The sequence below is a fragment of the Manis javanica genome, chromosome 7 (assembly GCF_040802235.1).
Source record: "Manis javanica isolate MJ-LG chromosome 7, MJ_LKY, whole genome shotgun sequence".
Classification (NCBI taxonomy): domain Eukaryota; kingdom Metazoa; phylum Chordata; class Mammalia; order Pholidota; family Manidae; genus Manis; species Manis javanica.
The window spans coordinates 136,238,866-136,262,108 of record NC_133162.1 but is presented as its reverse complement, the minus strand read 5'-3'; the positions used below and the strand labels follow the sequence as shown (position 1 = coordinate 136,262,108).

At 56.4% G+C, this 23,243-nt stretch overlaps 2 long non-coding RNA genes across 2 annotated transcripts; both read left to right on the top strand.

Annotated features, from left to right (window-relative positions):
* The first annotated feature begins 1,123 nt into the window (after positions 1-1,123).
* LOC140850633 (uncharacterized) lies at positions 1,124-5,825 on the top strand. Its single transcript, XR_012133583.1, has 3 exons — positions 1,124-1,206; positions 1,292-1,350; positions 4,642-5,825. It is a non-coding gene; the product is annotated as an uncharacterized lncRNA (long non-coding RNA).
* Positions 5,826-5,944: 119 nt separating this feature from the next.
* Positions 5,945-9,205, top strand: LOC108405472 (uncharacterized). Its single transcript, XR_005055282.2, has 4 exons — positions 5,945-6,349; positions 6,498-6,750; positions 7,613-7,685; positions 8,509-9,205. It is a non-coding gene; the product is annotated as an uncharacterized lncRNA (long non-coding RNA).
* The last annotated feature ends 14,038 nt before the right edge of the window (positions 9,206-23,243 follow it).

Below are 23,243 nucleotides of genomic sequence, written 5' to 3'. Positions count from 1 at the left end.
CAGCGTGGGCCGCAGGGGCGCCTGGGGGGCCGGGAGGGCCGGGCAGAGCCCCGAGCTCCGCCAGGGCTGCTGGGCGTTCAGGGCGCAGCCGCGCGTGGGCTGTGGGGTCTCCGGCTGAGCGCACTGACTGCACCTGCGAGGCGGCGGCGATCCCCCCGCACCCCGTTCATCCAGGGCGCTGGCCGCGCTCCAGGCCGGGGCAGAGCTCCCCTCCCTGCGCTGGGGGAGGCAGAACGGCCCGGCCACAGCGCCGGGGACGCCCGCCTGCAGGCGGCAGGACGCGCGGGCCCAGGTCCCGACGGGGGTCTGCAGCGGTGGGGGCGCGTCAGAGCGCAGAACGGCGGGGGACGGGGGACGCAGGCCCCACCGAGCTGAGCCGGGGCTGCGTGTCCGCGCAGGGCCGGGGGGCCGCTCGCTCCTTCCCCGCTGTGCCGCCGGGGCCACGCGCCCAGCCCGGGCTCCCCGGCGCCCCCGCAGGTGAGCGGGGGACGCCACGTGGGGGGCGCGGGGAGAGCCTCGGCGGCGTGAGCCCCCGCCTCAGCTCCGGTGGCCTCCCCGGCGCCCGCTCCGGGCCCACAGGCGGCCGCACCTGCTCCCCGGCCCCGCAGAAGCCCCGCCTCCCAGGGGCTCCTGCTCAGCCCCTTACTTGCCGGGTGACCCTGCCCTGGCCACGCCGTCTCCGGGCCTCTGCGTCCGCATCCGTGCGGGGGCCGAAATCCTCCGGGCTCCTCTCCGCCGCGCCGCGGAGCCGGGACGCGCCCGCCAGGATGCGCGTGCCGCGCGCGCCCTCTAGTGCCGGGTCCCCGCCGCTGCGCCGTCCTCGCGGACGAGCCCCGCGCCCCTTCCGTGAACTGATTCATTTAAAAGACTATAAGGAAAAGAATGGGATAAAGCTCAGAATGCATAAATAATAGGTGAGTGACAATGAATGACTGACACTTGAATCAATGGACATTAAAATGAATGTGTGCACAGAGTAAATGAGCAGTTAATGCCCTTCTTTGTGACTACTTTCACGCACCTCGTTAGAATAAAATACCAGGATGCTTATCCTGCCTTCAAGGCCGTGTGCAGAGTGTGAGATCCTGCCCGCGCTCGCGCTCACCCGTCTGCCACAAACACCCCAAGAGCTTCCCCTCTCGGCTCTGCACCGCCTTTTCCTCTGCAGGAAGCCTGCCCTAGCTGCCTCTCCACCACCCCAGCGCAGTGAGTGCGGCTGCTGGTCCTCTTCCTGCTACCGGGGAGCCGCCCTCCCACCCAGTCCACCCGCAGCGTCTGTCTCTCCTTCCAGGCCTTACACGCTGTAACCACCAGGCACGTGCCCAGGGTCTGCTGATTGCCCAGCACATGGTAGGTGCTCAGGACACACAGGAGCTGGCTGTTCCCGGGAGTGAGCTCCCGTTCCAGGCCCCATCCACCCTGCCCTGGAGCTGATGGCCTGAGCGCTCTGGCCCCAGCACAGGGGTGGCAGAGAGCCCAGCCTGGGCCCGTCCCAGCTGAGAGCCTTGCCTTCCTCAGTCCTGGGTGGGGGGACTCGGAGAGTCGGTGGGTCACTGCCTGCCAGCCTGTGCCTCCTGCTGGCCTCGCCCGTGTGGAGGGGGGGCCTCACCTGAGACAGGGCCAGGGAGCTGTGTTCATCAGCTGGCAATCAGGGCAGCACAGGATGGCTTCTCCCAGCCTCCAGGACAGCCCAGAATCCCCCCCAACCCCGAGCCCCCTCAATCTTCTTCCCGCTCCCCTGATTCCAGAGAGCCCGGCAGATTTCAGCGCAGCCCAATTAAAGGTGCTCCAGAGGATAAAAATAGCGTCTGATTTCAGAAGGGCCCCTTCCCTGAGACCCCTACAGCGCCTCCTGTGATCAAAGCTGGGTGAGGAGGCCCCCAAGCTCATTTTCCTTCACCTTCCGTGCACTCAAATCCGTTTCATCTCTGCTGTCCTGTGAGTACCACTGGCCACCTTAACTTTCCAGTAGTTCGCCCTTTCTGACTTTGCTCACAGGAGGGGAAGGACATGCCACACCCCCACTTTACTTCCTTAAGGGAGGGGTGGCCCCTGGGCCCTTGGGAGGCACTTTCCTGGGGGAAGCAGGGTGACTGGCTGGGAGGTGGGAGGCCTGGGTCCCCTCCCACCATCCCAGAGGCCAGGCAGAAGGCCATGTGGGCCCTGACGTTGCCCATGCACGCCTGTGCTGCCCTCATTCAGGCCCTCACTGAGCCCCTCAGGAGTGCCAGGCCCTGCAAAGCCCCAGGAAGGCAGGCCTCCTTTTTAGGGGTAAGGTGTCTGCACCCAGACCGGAACTCAGACCTCAGAACCTCTCCAGCACGTGCTCCTTCCTTCCCGCCTGCCCCATGCAGTGCCCTAAACAGCCCTGGGGCCTCCCCTCGAACTCCTGCAGTGATGGGGCAGGGTCTGGGGGATACATGGGGGGGTGCGGCCGGTGAGGAGGCAGCTCCTTCAAGGAGGCTTCTTCAGTGGGTAACACTCCTTAGCAGTTTCTTTATGTGGAATTGAGAACAGCCTGCTTGTGACATCAGCTCCGAGAGCCCATCTCCCCCTCCGACCAAACAGCATGTCACACACAGGGACAGGTGCGTGGTGACAGCCGTCCCGCCCTCCCCACCCCTGCTGCTTGCTGGCCTTTCAGTGACCAGCCCCCTCCTCCTGCACCCACAGTCTCTCTGACATTGACTCTGTCTAAGCAGGCAGGCAGCCTGGCTGGCCATCCACTCACTCCCACCTGTGTGAGCGACGGCCACAAACTCTGTTCCGCTCTTTAAGCCTCACCCAGACTCCTCGCATGGTCTGGGGGCGGCAGATCTGGGTGGTCCACCCAGTGTGCACCCCGCCGGGCTCTCTCTGCCCTTGGAGACTTCCCTCGCTGTGCTGCGGCTGTGGCCGGCCCACGCCTGTCCCCTAGTTCTTCAAGCCAGAGAGACTCTGGGTTTTCTGTCCCTGCTTCCTGTCCCTGCGGCTCACAGCTGCCGAGCTCCAGCTGGCGAAGGGGAAGCCAGAGGCTGGCCTGTGCCTCCCTCCCCAAGCCCACGGCAGTGGCCACCTGTTTTCAGGTGTACTTGTGATGGTACCGTGTCCAAGCTGGCAGTCACACCTCACGGCAGGGCTAGTCTTGGGGGGGGCCACTCCACCTTGTTAGGAGGAACTGCTTCCACCGTCAGTATATTCCTATCATCAGGCCTATGCCTGAGCCCCTCAGCTGATCAGCAATGTCATGTCAGCATCCCAGGTAGTTGGTTCCAAGGAGCAGTGACAGGTGGCATGCCACCTCTCCCCGAACCCCATGACTGTGGGAAGAACCAAGCACTTTCCCTATCACTTGATTTTTAAATTTGACAGAAACTCTGTGGAAACCCTGTTTCAGCCAAAACTGTCTCTACCCTGGAGGCCCCCGGTGTCTCAGTCCACACCACCCCCACCCCATGACATGCACAGCAGCTCCAGAAGGCCTGCTCCCCGTCCGAGCCCCCCTCGGCACCTCGTGGCAGTCGGGGCTCTGGCAGGCAGCCCAGACTCCCATCCCAGCACCGGCCCTGGGGCTGTGTCGGCTCCTACAGCAGGACCCCCGTGGGCGGGGGCCCCTGAGGTCCCCCTCGCTGCCCCGCCCAACCTCCCTGCACATCAGGCAGACTGTCTTCAGGACTTTCTGTCGCCTGAGACAGGGTGAAAGGGGCTGGGGTGCGTCCCCCGGTTTGGGCCAACAAAACTCCCTTCTCACCGTGGGCAACACAAAGACACACCATGCAGACCACTCAAGAAAGGACACGGCACCAGGAACGGGGACCCACGGCCAGTCCCGACGCTAATCCTTCAGGTCTGCTCAGCTTTCGTGGCAGAGTCATGCCTTCTCCTGGCTGCCCCCAAACAGTAACTGAACATGGCATGGCAGGTGTGTGAGGGCCCGGCCATTTCCCGGACACAGGGCGCCAGGACAGAAGGGCCTCCGGGACAGGCAGGGCCGTGCGACAGACCCCGTTTCTCTGGAGCCCCTCCCAGCTCCTGTGAGCCAGCAGAGAAGCGGTCAGAGCTCACTGTGGGCTGGTGGCCCCCCCGGCCCAGTCCCCAGCTCTTCCCTTGCCTGGGTGCACCTACCCACAAGTCTTTTGCTCTCCCCACCCTCTCCCTCTGACACACCTACCCTGAGAATCCTCTCCCTGTCACTCTGCACCCTTCCTGCCCTGCCCACGGGTGTCAGCCTGCCCTCTGCAGCCGGGGCCCTCATGTGGATTGCTCAGCCCTCCCTGTCTTGCTAACAGCCAGCGTGGGTGACACCCGTGTGTCTAAAGGCCCTAATTGCCACTGTCCCCAGTCAAGCTGAATGGGGTCTCCATGGTGGCTCTATGTGCAGCCCTGAATCGCTGCCAGCCATGTCCCCGTGCTGTCCGCAAACACTCACTGAAGGGATGAATGAATGCTTCTGGGCGCGTCCCACGGAGGCAGGGGAGAGCTGTCCTCAGGCTGCCGTGGGGACAGCGGCTGGAGGGCACCACCCCCATGCCCACCCAGTGGCCTCTCAGAAGGGAGCTGACTTTAATCAGGATGAGAGAGGGTCAGCGGACCCTGCAGAAGTGACAGGCTTTAATTTATAATTGTTTCCATCCTCATTTCCCGCTTCTGTTCCTCTGACAGGCTCCCTGCACTTAAATCAGCTCTGTCCTTTCTGCCCAAGGAGAAACAGAAATCAGGAGCCAGGCAGTGATTTGTGGAAGCCTGGATGTGGGTGAGGAGAGGGGGCAGCTGGCGAGTGAGGACAGGGTGACCTGGACACGCTCCCTTCTCGGCCACCGCGATCACCGTGCACTGGGGGCAGGACTGGGCTTCCTCCACCAGGCCACCACGGGAGGAGGCTCTCATTATGTCCACTTTAAGGTAAGAAAACTGGGCACAAGGAAGCCGAGTGACCTGCGTGAGGCAATGCCGCTAGCGCCCACTGGAGTTTGGGCGCATGTGGGGCTGACCAAACAGGTGCTCAGACTCCAGGAGGACAGCAAGGGTCTGGCCCCCAAACCCCACCTGCTGAGAGCCACCTGCCCTCCGAGCACCAGCACTGCGCCTGGCTCTGATGGACATTTACTCGATCAGATCACCTGTGTGCGCACGCTCTGCGCCAAGCCGTGGACATGGAGGAGCACGTAGCTGCCCCTCCCCTGGAGCCCCCAGGGGTGGAGGACGGAGCTAGGAAGCCCAGCATGTGCACTGCACAGGCTTGTTCCGCAGAAACAGGAGCTTTCTGGGGGAGGAGCAGGGGGGAAGGTAAGGCCTTCTTGGTCCATAAAAGCCAATTCTAAAGGCTCAGCATTTTCTGGCCATGGACCATGAGGGTCGAGGCCCAGTGTGTGTGGAGGACCAGAGGGCACACCGTGGTGGAAAGGAGGCATTTGGCACTGGCACTGAGGCCACCGGGATAGCTTACCTGGGGGGAAGGGACCAGAGAACACAGAAGGCTCCCAGGAGGGCCTCAAGCACATAGGCAAGGCACGTGCAGTGAGCACGGCTGGTGGGCATTGAGGCTGCCAGGGAAGGGCTCAGGGCTCAGAGGCCCGAGCTGGACGGTGTGCTGGCGGGCAGTCCCTGCAGGTGTCCCCCACCGCCCACCTACTTGCTCCCTCTTCTCCTGACCAGGGGCCCTGGGTGGGCTGCAAAGTGCTGAGCCTGAGAATGTGAAATTGTAGCTGGGGAGCAGCCTCTCACCCAGTGCACTCACACTGGGGACGAGATTGGGCCCAGATGGTGAGCTGTGTGCTGAAAGGGGTCTGTCTCGTGCACTGCACTTGACCTACCACCGAGCCCAGTGCCAGGCACATAGCAGGGACTCAGGTAATACTGGATGGGTGGATGGGTGGAGGGTGGGTGGGTAGGTGGGTGAGTAGATGGGTGGGTGGATGGGTGGATGGATGGATAGATGGATGGATGGAGGGATGGATGGGTGGATGGATGGGTGGATAGATGGATGAATCAATGAATGAAAAGGTATCAGATATGCTCTACTGTAAAGAAAGCACTAACCACAATGCATCAGTTAACACACACACACGTGCTCATCAGCACACACTCACTTGAGACAATCACATGCTCCTACATACAATTCATACTCATGCACACATAGAGGCATGCTACACACACACAAACACATACACACACACACACACACACACTGCCACCCTGGTTCTGGAGAGGTGACTTACCCACAGGTGCCAGTCTATGGATAGTGGACAGGGTGGAGTCTGTCTGCCAGCACAGGTCACCTGAAATCGATTCAATGGGTCATGACCAGTGTTCTTGAGAAAGGAAGAAGAAAAAAGGAAAATATAGACTCGAAACCACCTAGAGGTAGAGGGTAAGTGCAGACCCCACGGCAGCAGAGCCCAGCTCACCTGAACTGCTCCCCAGGGTCCAGGGCAGCCAAGGCCCAGAGATGCCCCCAGCCCTGGGCTCCTGGGACGGCCTCTGGACCATGGAGCCCCTCCCCCCTCACCACTCTCCAGGCCCTGGTTCAGAGCCCTCTGCTTGGTTTTACCACACCTGTGTTGTCTAAGGAGGCATCGAACACCCCAGAGCCCCCCCAGGTCCTGCAGCACCTGCCTGCGCGCCAACCCCCACAGCCTGCCCTGGGGAGGCCGGGGGCCGACCCCCTCCTGTCTGCGCCCCGCAGCATCCTCAGAGCTCCACATCTCAGGACGACAATGCATCACGCCATCCTGGACCGGTGCGAGCTGGCGCTTTGCCTGTTCCCATGGGGTGAGTTCAGAGAGAGAATGCTGTGCCCACAAATGGCAGAGGAGGACCCTCTGGGGCAGATGCAATGCAACCGAGGGCACTGCCAGCCTAGGGCTGTTCTGTGAGGCGCCATTCCGCCACCTCCCGGCTCCTCACTCCGTGCAGACGAGCCGGCCCCTCCTCCGTGGCCTTGGACCTGGCACCGGGCCCCGGGCCTTTACCTGCGGCCCAAATGGTCTTCCCTTAAAAAGACGGTCTCCTCCCTGTATTAGTCAGGGTTTTCCAGAGACACAAAACCAGCAGAAGAGAGAGAAAGAGATAATAGACAGACAGTAGATAATAAAGAATTTGTTGTAAGGAATTAGCCACGTGATTTTGAAGGCTGAGAAGCCCTGAGACCTGCAGTCCAGCCTGAGACCTGGAAAGGCACTGGTGTAGGTCCCAGTCCCAGTCAGTCCCAGTCCCACTCCCAGTCCCAGTCCCAGTCCCAGTCCCAGTCCCAGTCCCAGTCCCAGTCTGAAGTGAAAGAAACCAGCATCCCAGCTGGAAGACAGTCAGGCAGAGAGAGCATCCGCTCCTGCTCGGCCTGTTGGTCTAGTCCCGCTTTCGGCATATGGAATGAGCCCACCTGCGCAGGGAGGGTGGTCTGCTGTCCTGCCCACAGATTCAGTTGTTGATCTCGTCCAGAAGCACCTTCACAGGCACACACAGAATAATGTTCAACCAGACACCTGGCCACCCCGCAGTCCAGACACTTGGCACTTAAAAGTCCCCCCACACTCCCTAAATGCCCCCCGTTTGCCCGGTTGCATTACAAGGGGTAAGAGCTCAGAAGGAGGAGCATTTATTTGTTAACCTGTCTGTGTCCTGTCTTTTCCACCAGAACCCATATCCTGGGACAGCAGGCACTTCCCCCTCATGCTGAACCACAGGGCCGGAAATGGGACCTGCACACAGTAGGTACTCAGAAAAGGCTTCCTGAGTGCGTCAATGGATGGAGGGACCAGAGTAGTGGGTGGTGTTTTTAGTATTTTTCTCAAGTTTCTAAAATACTTAAATGGATCGCATCTTACATTTTTAAAATGTCATAAATGGTACTATTTTAGTTTTTTTAATGCCAATTTGTGAAAATCTCTGAGTTCCCTTTCCTGCCAATGTTTCCTAGCCTGGGCACCAACAGAGGCATTTTTCGCTGCCAGCTGGCCACTGTGTGGGCCTCTGCACCACCTTTCTGAATAGTAAGACTTTTCATTCCAAGAGAAACGAAAAGTCTGTTTCTTATGAACCAAACATTACGGCCTATGTTCACCCATCTAATCCTCACAACAACCCTTGAGCAAGGCAGGCTGACCACACTGGGTGGAGAGGTCCTGGCTCTTGTCCCACTCACATGCCAGTGAGCCAGGAGTCCAGAGCCCGAAGTGGCAGGAGGGCCCAATGCCGGGTGAGCACAGGACACGCAAGGTGGCCAGCAGTCCTGCTTCCTGCCAAAATTTCTCATGCAACTTTCTTTCCCGATCATGCTGTGTGCTGGGAGAGTATGTGCAGGTGCATGTCAGTGTGCATTCTGCAGGCAGATGTCACACACACACAGCTTGCATGCGGATTCAGATAGGCCTGTGCAGCCCTGGGTTGTGTGTTAATGAGTGTGTTATCTGTATGTCTTGTGTGTGGCTCTTTGTGCTTTGTAGTGGGGGGGGGGGTGCACATGCATGTGTGTGTGCGTGTGGGGTGGGGGTGTTCTGTCTTCCATGCATGCGTGTGTCTGTTTCACACCAGGGGAGGGTGAAAAAGAAAGCATATGGTACCTGCTCCCAAGAAGCTTCTAGCATAAGGAGGGAGGAAAACCAAACACATGGAGGCCCTCGGGTAAAGCGTGGACCCGGGAAGGTTAAATCCTGTGCCCCAGCCCGGGCCGGGTGCTGGACTTGCATAGGCGGGCTGTGCAGCTGCCCGGGCCCACCACCTACCAGGTAGGGAGTTGCACCACAGACCAGACCCCGGCTTCTTCAGCTCCACCATGGGACACACTGCGCAAGCTCCATGAGAACCTCCCGGATGGACGGCGGCTGGCCCATGGGGGGCAGCCAGCAGGGTCAGGAGGGCGGGCCTGGGATTTGGTCCCTGGGAGAGGAGGGGGCTGTGGTCGGGGCCCCCAGAAGGCCTCCCAGAGTAGGAGCTTTGAGCTGGGGCCTGTGGACGGTGTTGAAAGCAGGGTGTGGCTGGGAAGCCCAGAAGGATCTGGCCGAGCTCACTTCTCCACCAAACCCCCCAGGATGGCGTGGAGCATCTGCGGAGCCCCAGGGAAGCCGCAGCCCCATCTGCTCCAGCAGAACACGGCCGCCAGGCCCCCAGCCGGGCACCCCAGCCACTACCGCACCATCGCTGTCCATGCTTCCTGCTAAACCCCCTGGCCACCCTCACACAGCCACAGGGGCCAGGACCGGGGAGGCTGGGCCACTGCCTCTCTCTCGGAAAGGACATAATAAATGTCATAGTAAAGGAAGAGCCATGCTCTCATTTGTCTGTGAAGTCTCGTGTACAGGAGTTTTATCAGCCATGAAATTAGCCCTTCATGCTCCCCTACACCAGCAGCCCCATGAGGGCTGGGGCACTGCCTCCGCGCCTCCTGTGAGCACGGGGGGACTGTGCCCTGGCCCAGCCCTCCCTGATGCCCAGGGGTGATTTAAAATGCAGCCATTTTGTGGCAGCCACTGTCATGGGCCAGGCCACACCCAGCTGTCAGGGTGCACACACAGCAAGGACACAAACTCTCCGGCCGCTTGCTCTGCGGGCCCAGCTCTGCCAGAGGAATCGGCTGCTACCCCTGGGGCTGTGCCCGAACAGAGCCCTCCTCGGGTCCCAGGAGCCCGGCACTATTCGGATACCACTCCGAGTCTTTGACATTTCAGACTTTGGGAAGACTGTGAGATGGCTGGAAACACACAGGCTTTACAGAGAAACCTGGGCTCAAACCCTGGCTGCCCTACCAAATAAATATGACCCTGGGCAAGTTCCTTGACCTCTCTGAGCCATGGTGTCCTTATCTCATCTGTAGGGATCACAGGTCCACTCATCGGGTGCGGGACAGGGCCAGAGGTGCCTGTAGCTGGTTCAAGGGGCAACCAGAGCCTTCGTGGTGCAGGGACAGACCTCGCCCCAGGGCTGCTGTGCTGCTGAAGGGGCTCCCCCTCCTGCACACGCATCCACTTCGAAGCTCTGACCTGAGGAGTGCAGGCCTGCCCGTGGCTCCGCTCAGTCGGAACATTTCTGGCACCTGCCTCTCTCTGAGATGGATTCTGGCAGCATCCACAGAGTCAGCTGTCTGACCCAGGTATTTCAGGATGAACAAGCATTAGAAATGTTTTCCTCCTTTCCTGCTCCCGCCTGGCCCAAGTGTTATTCAGATGATCGCCTCTTTGAGGCAAAAAGGAAGGTTTATTCACGTTCTCTCTTCCTCCCTCTGCCTCTTCTGTCTGGGGGGGAAGGGGGCAGCCGGAGGGATGTCTCTGCAGTGGCCAGTGAGAGTCCGGCATGGAGCTGGCCCGCCGGCTGTGTGGGGGCTGGGGCCCAGCAGCCCTCAGCACCCGGAAGCTTCTTGGACCACCATGTCCCCCAGTTTCACAGGATGCACCCCCGCCCAGCCTTGGGGCAGCAGAGGCAAAACTTACCCCCATTAAATGATAATGGCAGAAAACAGGGTTTGACCTGGCACTGCAGGTCCCAGGGTCGCCAGTCCCATGCAGTGTCTAGGCGTGGCGGGCAGGACCTCTGGGCTCTGCCTGCCTGCCTGGAACCGGGGGATGTTCCTGTGGCCTTCAGCCTCCGTGCACCCCAACACCCTGCTGGCGGCCCCGAGATGATCCCAGCTCACCAAGGCCTGTCGCTGACCCAGGTTCTTTGGAGTCCCCCTCAGTCCATCAGTGTCCATACTGCCCTGTGGGCAGGGACTGTGAGCAACCCTTGCCAGGCACAGACCCCTCCTGCCTCCCACTAACTTCCACCCAAAGCTGCACCAGAGGCCTGCGGCCAGGCACGCACCCCTCCCTGCTGTGGACGCCCCAGGCTGACCTGGCTGCCATGCACCCTGCCCTCCTGACTTCCCAGCCTCCCCCTTCCATCTCCGCCCAGGAAAGATACCCTTCCTGCCCTTCTGCATCCTTCCCACCTCAACGCCTTCTGCACCCTTTGTGGTCTGCACTTAGACTTTGGGGCCCTTACTTTCTGGAGCTCTTTTCAGATATCCGAAAGCCAGGAGCTGCACATATGTCTCCCTCCAAATGCCAAGCACCTGTACAACCCAAGTGTTTGGGCCAGAAAGAAGACTGTCTTAGGAGATCTAAAAACAATAACTTTTTTTTTTTGGATAGAAGAAATAGACAGGAAGCCAGATTACCAAGTTTCAAGTTCCAGCTCCGACAACTACATGCTGTGTGACATCAGGCAAGCTGGTGAACCTCTCTGTGTCTCAACATCCACATCTATAAAATGAGAAAAACAATAGTGAAGTAATAATGTGTTCAAAGGTATCAAACACCAAAGAATCACTCAAAAAATGTAGGCATCAATATTCAGAAATGCAACTGACTGCTTTGCTCTCAGGGACCTGCGGCCTCTATCCTAGGGGCCAGGTCAAACCCCCAAGGGCAGCAAAGGGCCACGGAGGGAGCATGCGGGACAGCAGCGTACATCGAAGATGTGCCATTTCACTGCCCCTCCCCTGGAGCCCAAGGAATGGGTACAGAGCCTCCCGGGAAGAGAATCTAGCAGCTGGCCAGCTGCCCCTGCTCTGTCCACACGGCAGCCACCAGCCACAGCGGCTGACAAGCCGTGGGTGAGTCGTCATGAACTGAGATGTGCAGTGCGTGTAAGACACATGCAGAATTTAGACGACTCTGTGCAAAAAAAAAGAAGAAAATGTACATATATACACACGCATATGCATATTATCTCTTAATATCTTCATATTTATTTCAAGATGAAATAATGTTTTTGATATGTTGGGTTTAATAAAATATATTATTACAATGAGTTCAACTGCTTCTCTTCACTTTTCTATAACGAGGCAGTGAGAAAAGCTTTCATTACATTTGTGCCGCCCACCATGCATTGATACTGCATAGGACCAGGAGCCCCTGGGACCCACAGGGTGCCAGGTTAAACCTTGTTTTCTGCCAATGGCTGGCATTCTTTTTCCACTGGATACCCTGAGTCCTTGCCATCAGCATGCATGGCCCAACCCGGCTGAAGCCATGCAGCACTCGGCCAATAACAAGGGCAGCTGCAGAAAGTCCAGGATGCAACCTCAGTCCTGTCAGCCCTGTGCCAGTGGCTGGCTGCTGGCTGCTGGCTGGGAGAGCGGCAGGACCTGGGGGAGGCTGTGCCGGCCCAGCCAAGCCTGGCCCACAGCCCATGGCTCCATCCCCCCATGGGTCACATCCAGGAAGGAGCTCTTGTACCAGGTGGGTACATAGGGGGCTTTATGAAGCCCCCGTAGAGAGCTTGGTGTACACCTCCAGGGGACACAGAGAGCAGACCTGACTCCCACCCGACACAGAATCCACAGGCCAGAGGGCTTCCCTGTGGGCCAGAAGGGGCCATGCCCTGAGGGTCAGAGCAGGGCCGTGGGGCGGCTTCCCCACCCAGAGGGCCCAGAGAGCATGAGCGGGAAGAGCCTGCAGTCAGCAGGCACGGAACAAGGGGCGTCGGTGCAGGAGCTGCAGGACCAGGTCCCCACATAGGGACGCCCTTCTGGACAGGACCAGAGACCAGGCCAAGAGAGCCCCCTGCTCACCCTCCCGCTGGTGCACGCAAGCCAGCTGGGACCACAGCGACTCGGCTGCTGGTACCTCCAGCACCCACAGCCCTTCAGCCTCTGCGAAAACTGACTCAGCTGGCATATGGTCCCCCTTCCGCTTCCCTGGCAGCTGGAAGGGAGCCCGTCGGTGAGTTCCACGGGTGTGTGGAAATGGTGTGCGGGGATTCCAGGAAGTCTCCTTAAGCAGCAGCCAACGCAGGGGCCACCCCTGACTCTACTTCCTTTGGACGGGTCTCCACGGAGTCTGCTGTCCTTTCATCCTGCATCTGAGTCACATTTCCATCATCAAAGTACATCCAGTGATTGTCAACGGTCCAGCGTGGCTACACCCAGAATGGGTATGAAGGACGAGGGGGGCAGAAGCGAGAGGCAGGTGCCAGAGAGCCGTGCACGGCGTCCGGAGAACGTGGCTTCCTCCCAGGAGCATGGGGGCCGCTGAAGAGTTCACGCAGCACACTGACACACACGGGTCTGTTTCCAGAAAGGCCACTCCAGAAAACGGATTCAAATCAGGGACCAAGAGCAGGGCCCAGGTTTCTGACTTTAGCAGCCTCAAGGCTAATGGATCCATTCATGGAGAGAGAAAACGCTGGAGAAGGTGTGTGGGGAAGATGAGCTCAGGGTTGGTGGGTTAGGATCGCGGTCAAACTGTGTCCACTAGACAGCTGCATGCCCGAGTCTGGAGCTGAGGAGGCAGTGGCCAATAATCATAATAAATAGCACTTGAGATGCCCGATGGGACCCTAGGCATCTTCATGCATGCTATTATCTCCCCTTCATACAGATTGAGAAACTGACCCCAAGCTCATAAGCACTGTGCTGCAGTGCCCTTTCAGAGGGTCAAAGGCTGAGACAGCAGTAGAGGAGGGCTGAGGATGGCCCGTCCAACAGTCAGGAGGCCACGGGCTTTCAGCGGAGGGACGAGGTCCCATGCCAGTGTCAGCGGCTGCAGGCAACGAGGGGAGAGGACAGCGCAGCCGTGAGATGGGCCAGGTGGAGGGCAGCCGCTGGAGAGTCAAAGCAGAACTTTCTTAATGTTAGTGGACTTTTAAATGCTATCAGGAAGGAGCCGACACAAAGAGGTCTGATGACATAGGACAAAGGAACTGTGGGGTCGAGGGGGACAGACCCCCAAGGAGGCAGGAAGGGCTGGGACCCAGAATGAGTGGAGAGATTATTCCTGAGCAGTGGATCCCACTGGGGGGTGGGGGGAGAGGGGCCACGGCAGAACGCAGGTCAATTTGGTAACTTTTGGGGAAGCAGGGAATTCCTGAAGTTTTCTGATTAGCGAAAGAAGAGGTCGACCACCAACTGAGATCCATGGAGTGACATAAAGAAGTGGGGGTACAAGGCTGGAGAAGGTTCCAGATGGTCATTCCTGCGACAGAAGAGTGTGGTGACTGGAGCCGCACCCCTCACTTCTCCTCTGCTGGGGAAGAATTTGGGGCACCCCTCACTTCTCTGCTGGGGAAGAATTTGGGGCTCGTGGGTCTGGGGTGTGACCAGAGCCTGCAGGGAAAGTCTCTCCTGTCCTGCTTTTAGCAAGGCTGTGCCCCCCACCCCAGTGGGGGACAGTTACGGTAAAGAGCAGGTACCATCTGATCTGGGGTCCAGTGCTGAGATGCCTGTTAAGCTCAACACAAAAGGTTAGGTTTTCCTGTAGCTGAAAACAGCTAATTTGATTACGGAACAAAATCACGATAAATTATAATAGGGCAAGAAATAAGTTACTCTACTGACCACCGTCTGCCTGATCCCTGGGTCTATGTCTCAGGAAAAACAGGGGCTGGGACAGCGAGAGGACAGGTGAGAACCCCCAAGCTGTCACCCCACGGGGCCGCAGAGCCAGTGGCTTCCCCTGCAAGGCGACGACCCCAGCCCAGCCCGTCATGAGCTGCACTAGAAGAAATCTTCGCAGTGCTAATTACCAGGCAGAGCAGTGATATTCCATAATTAAATTAATCCAATATGTCCATAAAATAAAACTAGCATGAGCGCTCGCTGAGCCCCCTACACAAAGCCATGATCGTCTCATTTCAGGAATATTTATTCACTCCAGATCCCCAGCACCTTCCAGCAACAGGGACTGTTAGGTCTTATAATTTAGGTCTTTTTTTTTTTTCTTCCTAGAAAAATAAATTACCTAAACAAATTGAATAGAATAAACAGCTTGAATTGCAAATTATAAAGTTGCCTAGTCCAGCAGTACAGGAGGTTGTTATTCACAATATGTCACTTGAAGATAAGTTAATAAAGAAACATAGACGAGAATCCATTTTTGGTCATCATTAGCATATACAGTACAAAAAGCTACAGGGTATTCAATTAATTCTAGGCCATAATTATAGAGCAGGAGTCTTGCATGTAAATCAAATTTCTTTTCTTTTTCTTTTGCTTTCCACAGAATAGGAAATGCCATTTCCAACCAGATTTCGGAAGGATGAATGCTTGCTGCCCGTTCAGGCTCTGGGGCCCCAAGATCTTACATGGGCACGTCAACCCTGGAGGCGTTTCATAAACCTCTCACATCCAGGAAATCATAATTACTGTCTCTGCAATCACATCCCATTTTTTTCCATCTGCCATCTGTCAAGAGGCACTGGACACCTAAACCTCGTGTAACTTGTGCAGTCACTAATTAGTCCCAGAGGACAGACAGGCTACATGGAAATACATTATTTTTACAAGACGGAGGGAAGCCAGCCACCATGAGGAGGACAACTCCCTGTGTCACTGTGGAGAAACAAATGATGGAGGAAATTATTTGCAAAATGCAAACTCAATCCCAGTCCTTATCATTAAATGCTAGAAATTGCAGTTTCAGAGTGGAGAGTTTTAAATTGCTGTCCTACAACTGCTGGGCTCTGGGGGCATCTCTCAAGGTGCGTGAAATGTCTTTATGCCAAGTTCAGAGCTGGGTGTTTTTAGAAAATCTGCATTTTCTGTTTCTCGACTCAGTTTCATTCTCTTCTACCCCCAAATCATCCATTCCTCTTCTCCGAGAGTATCGCTAGACAGGACAACTCTTGCTCGATCAAGCTTCTCTGCTCACCTTCAAATAGGTTTCCCAGGACCTGCACACCTGGAAATGTCCCCACATCACTTGTTGCCTTTTCTGAGGACGTAACTGCAGCTCTGAGGCTCCAGCCACAAAGGCCCACCTGCCCTTCCCGTTTGCCGGGCACAGCAAACAAAAAAGTCCTGCCTGGACAGACAGACACCTGGCCCCCTCACCACCTCTCTGTACTTCTGGCCTCCCCCTGCCCTCTCCTACCCAGGTAGCTGCCGAACCTGGCAGGAAGGTGGACCTTTGATGAAAACCCTGGCTCCTCTCCCCAGCACCTGGGGGTGCTCTGGGAAGAGCGGGGCCGCGGACTGAGAGAGGGTGTGGGCTGTCACCATGCTCCCTCCGGCAGCCAGTGAGGGTCCTCTGTGGCTGCCCCGGGTCTGGGGAGCACCCGCCCTCCCACCCACTCACCTGACAGACACTGTGGAGCATGCTGGGCACAGGGGACGGACGCACCTGAGAACAGGAGAGGCATGGCCCTGCCCGGCCGACCCAGCCCTGCCCAGCCCTGGGGCCTCCCCTGTGCCAGCATCTCCCCCTGCCGCCCCAGGCCTGCCCCTGCTTTGACACACACATGCCCACGTATTCACATGGACATCCATGTACACACGGGCCCACACCCTCAGCAGCTCCAGGTGGGAACACACCTCCCGCGCTCTGCCCAGTCGCCCCCACCTCCTTTCCTCCTCCTGCACGGCCGCCTGGCTGATCATTCCGAGATCTCTGCCGCTCAAGCTCAGCTCTCACCTCCCAGAAACCTGCGTGCAGAGAGCTGGTGGGTCCCACAGCCAGGGCTCCCCCTCCCACGCTCAGCCTGTGGGGAGCCCCGCTTCCCTCTGAGGGTCTGGGCTCTTGGCTCACAGCACAGTCCCTGCCCGGACGGGCCTGACGCCTCTGAGTGAGTCGGTCCTGGTCTCTGCAGAAGCCCAGCCGAGCCCCTGGAGTTCCTTTGTGTGCATCATGAACTTAAGGAACTTATTATTTCAAGAAGTCCCCCTGACTTGAAAAAGAGGGCGACCCTCAGAGAAACTCCCAAGGCACCCACTCCCAGCCAAGCCCTAAGGGGCGCCGTGTAGCTGGGAGCTGTTCACAGCCCGAGATGCCTGCCTGCAGTTCGCTCATCCATGAACTTGCCGCGAGCTTGCCCGGGGCGGTGCGGGGGCTCTGCCGGGCCCAGAGTGGGGGGTGAAGGTGCCCCGGCCCCTCCCTCAGGAAGTCCCAGAGGCAGTCCTACCGCCTCCTGCGCCTGCCTTTTGGGGTCCTCCTTGGAGCCGGGAGCCCCGGGCCGCGCAACAACCCTGTGGACAGGTGTACTGCAGCCCAGGGCCCCAGGGCGCTGGTGACCCTGGGCTCACCCCCAGGGTGGGGCCTCCACGCCTGCCCACCTTCACTCTCCCAGGGAACCGAGAGCATCTGTTCTGCGCCCAGCACCTTACACGCAACCGTCCGTAGCCTCCAACTACAGGAGGTGAATGGCCCCCAGGGGGTCTCAGTGACTCAGCCTCCGCCTGGTCAGGGCTTTCTGAGAATGGGGGCTTACTGGAGCCGAGCCCGGACACGGCGAAGGGGGCTTCTCTGACGCCCGGAGGGCAGGCATCCTCAGGACAGGGCAGGTGGGTCCCCGGCAGGGCAGTCAAGGTGAGTCCCAAGGAAGAAAGCAGGCTGTGGTGTCAGTGCCCGCGCACGGCCCCATCGGGGTCCCCATCCCGCGAGCTTCCCACAGGACCCGGCCGCTGGCCTGCTCGCCCAACCAATCGCCACAGGGCCTCTCACTGTGGGGCTCCCAGGGCTTTCAAGACCCTGACCAGGGCAGCCTGTCGCCAGGACCAGTAGCCTGGATTTCTTTCCTTGCCTGAGTTTTGATTCAAGCGGATACCTGAGGCCCAGACACTGCCTTTAAAATGCATTAAAAATGACATGAGAAGGTCCATCCCGGTGGTGGGCGGGCACCTGAGAGGTGGGCTCCTCCAGCCTGGGCGTGGCAGCCACCACTTCCACCACTGAGCTCAAACCCAGAAGAGATGGTGCTTCATGCCACATCAAAATAGGGCTCAGGCAGCCGCGGGGAAAGAGCCTGGGCGAGTCCCGGGGTGAATCACCGGGCATGAGAGCTGCCCACTGGGCAGCCCTGGTGGGAGCCACCCCATGGGACAGCCGGGCTCACACCCCAGTCAGCAGAGGGGGTCCAGCAGCCACAGGCAGAGTTGCGGCTTTGCCCCGAGGAGCATCATTACCGGTCCAACCTGCTCCTGCAGCCCGCAGTCCCACCCGCTGACCTGCTGCACACCTGTGGCTGTGACAGCTGCCCCCTGGCCCTTGTTGGGTTATCACTGGGGCCTTTTAAAGAATCAGGCCCTGCAGAGAAAGACATGCATTGAGCCTACAAGCCATGCTTGACCCAGAGACAGTGGTCCTCTGCCCATGAGCCCCTGGGCTGCCTCTCCTAGATGATGCAAACCTCCCACTCAGACCCAGCCCCTCCTGCCTCTGTGCCCCGAGAGTGTGTCCACCCTATTCTCTTCTGACAGAAGTCCTTCCTGGGCGCCTGGAAGACGGCACAGATCCTCTGTGTTCCCCGGGCCTCAAGCAGGCTTCAGGAACTCCCATTACTAATTCCTTGGCTCACTCTGCCCTTCACTTATTTACCCAAGGGTCACGTCTGGACCACATGCCATGAGTGTCTGAGAGCCAACCCAGGAGCGCCTTCGGGTCCGGGCCCCAGGCTCCTGCAGGTGTCTCCACACCAGGCTGTCTGTGCACTGAGTCCAGACGTGGCTGCTCCTCCTCTGAGCCCCATGAACCCCAAATAAAAGCTGTCCTCCCTCCCCCACTGCACACACAGGGGAGGAACAGGGATGGGGCAAGCAAACTATGTGCCCCCACTAGGAAAGGGGGAGAGTGGGGCACACACGGCCACCGGGGCACACTGGGGTTCTGAAACCCTGCAGGGAAGCCCAAGGGGAAACTCCACCAAAGAGAGGAATGTTCCTTATTAGGTCCCAATGCTGTTCTAGGGGTGGGCTTCTCCGGCAGGCTGCGGGGGCCCAGGCCCAGCCCTTCAGGGAGGCCCTGCCTTTTCTGCACTTCCCATCAGCCACACATCCTTCCTTCAGGACTAAGCATCCCCTCCTCCCCCATTTCTGTAGCGGGTTGGAGGCCCAAAGATCATATTGTCACCTGCAAGGCATTTGGGTCCAAGGCATTGAGGGTCTAGAGAACCTCAAACTATAGCAGCTTCTTAGCAATTTAATTCTCATCAACTCCATGCCATTGTGACACTAGAGTTCCTGAGAAATGTTTCAATCCCTCTCTCTCTCTCTCTCTTTCTCTCAGTCCTTAATTTTAGACACTGTCTGTTTTTCATGGGCTATTTTACCCAACAAAATGGATTTATTGGTCATCATTTAATTCACTCAGATGTTTAAACAATGGATGTGATGAGGTCCCTGCTACAAGTCTGAGTTTGAACTACCTTTTTTGCTTAAGAATTTCTCAGTGTTAATTTCTACTGTTTGGAATTGATAAGCAGGTGCCTTATGCAGCCATAGGAGTCCCCAGATTCCTTGACTCTATTCTCTTATTTCAGCCAACAGCAGTCAACACGCTATTAACATTCTGCTTTACGAACTCTTCCCTTTAAACTACGAGTGTTTATGGATATCGGTCTGTTTTTTGAGAAAGCACGGGTAGTGCTGTTAACAAATAGTTCAGCAGTGCGAGGTATGGAGCACCCCCAGCCCCCAGGATAGCCTGTGCCCGCGCTGTCCCGCAGTGTGAAAACTCGCGGAGACCAACCAGAGCGTGGAGAGAACAGACCGAGTCCCGCTTCGGCCAAAATAATTGTGAGGTGGCTGTTGGCCATATGCAGCGAGTGTGGAATTCAGGGAAGGGGTTAATGATGAGGATACCAAAGAGGGAGTCGTTGTCCTTTTTCTTATTTGTGCACTGAGAAACATGAATAAAAAGTAAATGCTGAATTTATTCTGAAAGAATTTTATTTTAATTTAGGGACATTTTTCAAGCTCAGTACAGCACCAGAGACCTGGCTGCTCTTATGCCGCCCCTTCCCCATTTCTCACTCCCCCACTCCAACCACGAGAATCACTGCCTTCAAAGGGGAAACTGGTCCCCCCTGTGCCCCAAGGAGACAAAAGCTGGTGAGCCACCAGCCGCCCAATATGATGCAAGTTCCTTCCAGGTCTAACAGTCTCTGCCTGCCTAACTGTGAATTAAATGTACCATGCTTCTCTGATTAGAGATGCTGAAATATTAAAGAAGGTTAATAATTAAGGCTAATTTTGAGCCAGTTCAAAGCTCCAGCACTAACGACTTCAGCTGCTTGGCCGCTTCTGAGACTCCCCATCACGCCCCCGTTTCCTCCGCCTCGGCCCAGCCTGAGCAGCGGGCTCTGCGAAAAGACAGAATGGGCTGCGTCACTTGACTACATCAACAAGGACAATTTCAGGAGCTCACACAGGTTTTGCTCAATTGTCTTCACTCCTCTTGGCTCAAATCGATTTGGAGCAGTTAGGTCCTTTTTTTCTTTTGTACACATGAATAAGGACGTCATCCACACACACCACATCTTAACAACATGGCATTTAAATATTTCACTGTCCAGGGAATTATACTGGATGCCTGAGTCCCAGCTTGAATTAAGTATTTATTGTGCATCTTTTTCCAAAGCCCCACTTTAACTCTGGGCGTTTATCAACATGTTCAAAGACTGGCACCAGATCCCAGGAACAGCTGGCGTTTGGTCCTAGGTCCTGGCTGATCGAAGGTGACCTGCAAACACCCTAGAGCTGAAAAGATGAGGCTGCCGCCTTGATGACCTATTGCTACCAGAGAGTGGCTTCACGAGACCCTGAGGCCACAAGGGGCACGGGATCCTACTGCCCAGGACTAGCTTCCAGACCCCCAGTGCGGTCCCTGGCTGGAAGCCTCCCCAGCGTGCTGGGGAAGCATGCCTTCGTCTTGACAGGGGTCTGCTGCGTGATCACGGGTCTGATGGGCCCCGTGAGGACAGCTGCTCTGGGATGGAAGTTGTGCCCGTTGTCCAGAGAGAAACTGTATCATCCGACCTCTGGGCCAACTGCACTGGTACGTACGTAAGAGGAGTTAGGAGGCTCAGAGGATGCCTAGAGGAAAAATATGCTCCTTGCATCAGTGATAGCACAGGAGGAATACAGGCACCGTTCAGTTCTTTGTTGAAACAGAATTTTCTTGAAACTGTCTCCGTCTTCACTTTCCTGACCCCCCCTTGCATGCTGGATGCAGGCTCCTGTCCCTTCAGCCTGTGCTCATGCCCTCTTCATCCCTGTCCCTGACACGTCCCTCTTCAGCCTCCCCTGGCCATGCTTTTCCAGCCCACGACTTCACTACCACACCAATCAGCAGTTCATGCCTTTTTCAGGGCGCTTTGAAAATTTGATGAAATGTGTGAGTTTTCTATTCAGAAAAAAATACACTCCCCAAGGTCCTGACTGCAGAAGAACCCCTCATCCACCTGTACCCCCAACTCACAGCCAGCTCTCAGACCAGCTCCTGCCACCTGGACTCGACTGAAAGTTACCATAGTAACAGTAGGACATTGCTCTCCACTGAACTCAGCGCTACACCATGAATGTTTTCTAAAACGTGACAATCCATGGGACTTTGCCTTAATCACACCCATGCTTAGGTCCTTCCTCTTCTCTGTCCTGCCTCCCCCACCTCTTTAAAGCCCATTCTTCCTGAGAGCACGTCCTTAATAAATCAGGTGTCTATAAATACTCATCCCAGGGTCTGCTTCTGACCCCTGCCTCTAACCTAAAACAGCGACCTTAGAAAATTGTTTAGCAGTATCTAAAAGAGCCGAATTCCCTGTGATCACAATTCCACTCCTAGGTACCTATAGTAGAAACACATACATACATTTACCAAAATCATGCACAAAAATATTCCTAGCATTATTATTAATAGCCCAACCCTGAATACAACCCCCATGTCCATCATATTACCTGAACAGATAAATAAAACGCCTCATAGTCACGAGGTGGAACACTACACTGCAGTAAGAGTGAGTGAGCTACAACCACACACACACACGATGAAGCAGACAACTCTGAAGCGCAGAGGAAGAAGCCGGACACAAAGGGGGGCATAGGTCATGACTTCATTTATTTCAAGTGCAACCAGACAAAACTGACCTATGAGTCCAACTTTTATTTCATACGGCTACTCAGTTGTCCCCCTACCATTTGCAGAATAACATATCTTTGCTCTGCTGACTTACAGTCGGGATAGTGATTGCCCTTGTCAGGGCTAAAGGCTGGTGACTGGAAGGGGGCAAAGGGGTAACATTCAGCATTATGGGGTCGCACAGATGCTTTCAAGTCATGCAAATTACTCAAACTATACACTTAAGATTTGTATACTTTTCTGTAAGTACTGATTCATTAGAAAATTGTGAAGTGTTGAACTTTATCAAAAAAGTTTCTGCATATATTGATAAAAATATACTGTTTTTTTTTAGTGTTGAACCATCCTCACCCTCTTTAAACTTTCTTGAGCATAATGAGTGACCTTGCTCATTTAAGTTGGATTTCGTTAAGATTTGTCTCTTCCGAAAAGTGAAATGAGTCTAAAATTTTCATCTTCTGTTCTTATACAGATTGTGGTTGAACTGTGTGCTCAGCAACATGATGCACTTTTCTACTGCCTGGGGTAACTGGAATAAGGTCAGAAGCAGCTCTTCATTGCTGTTTCAAGCCCACAAATCATCTGGCTTGGGTTTTCTGGGTGGGTGGGAGCATTTAACTATTTAGTCTCTGTTGCAATGTTAGTGCTTTCTATTTCTTCTTCCCACAGTTACAGTGCATTTCATAAGCTGTGTCCATTTTCTGAGGATGTTCAAGTTTATTAGCATAGTTTCTTCTTGTAATTTCATGGCTTAATTATCTTCTGGTTTTAAACTTATCTATATGGGATTTATTTTGAGGTAGAGACTGGGTTTCTGGCTTTACTTTCTTTTCCACCTGGCTGCCCAGGTGTCCCCACATCATTCACTCAGTAACACATCTTGTCCTCAGGGAAGCCGGCTGACGTCAGAGGGAGAGCTGTGCGGGCAGCCCCCATTGTTCCCTGGTGACACCGACCGCCTAAGAGGCGCTGGGTTGAGCAGTGGAGACCTGAGCCCCTTGCCAAAAGGGGAAACTAACAAATATCCTATAAGCACGCCCAGCCGGACACCTGCTGGCCTGTCTCCCATGGAGGGGACCCACTGGGGCGCTAGTCAAGTGGGCCACTCGCACCGCGGGAGCCCAGCTGAGGCATACATGGGGGTACCTAGAATGCGAGGCTGTCAGAACAGGAGAGCCTGCACCCCAGTGTCACCTCCCTCCGTATTTTATTCTGCAATGTCACAACAAATGAGCAGGCGATTTCCAAAACGTCAGAAAGCACCTGTGACTTATCCTGCAGAGTTGGAGAGACTCTCCGGGCTCCGGATGGAGGGGCTCGCCTTCCACGGCTGCGGAGAGACAGCAGACCCCACCTCGGGGGGTTTTCTCCGGCGGGAACCTCTGGGCTGCCCTCCCCCTCGGGCACAGGAGGACACACAGTGGAACCCAGACGAATAAATCCAAG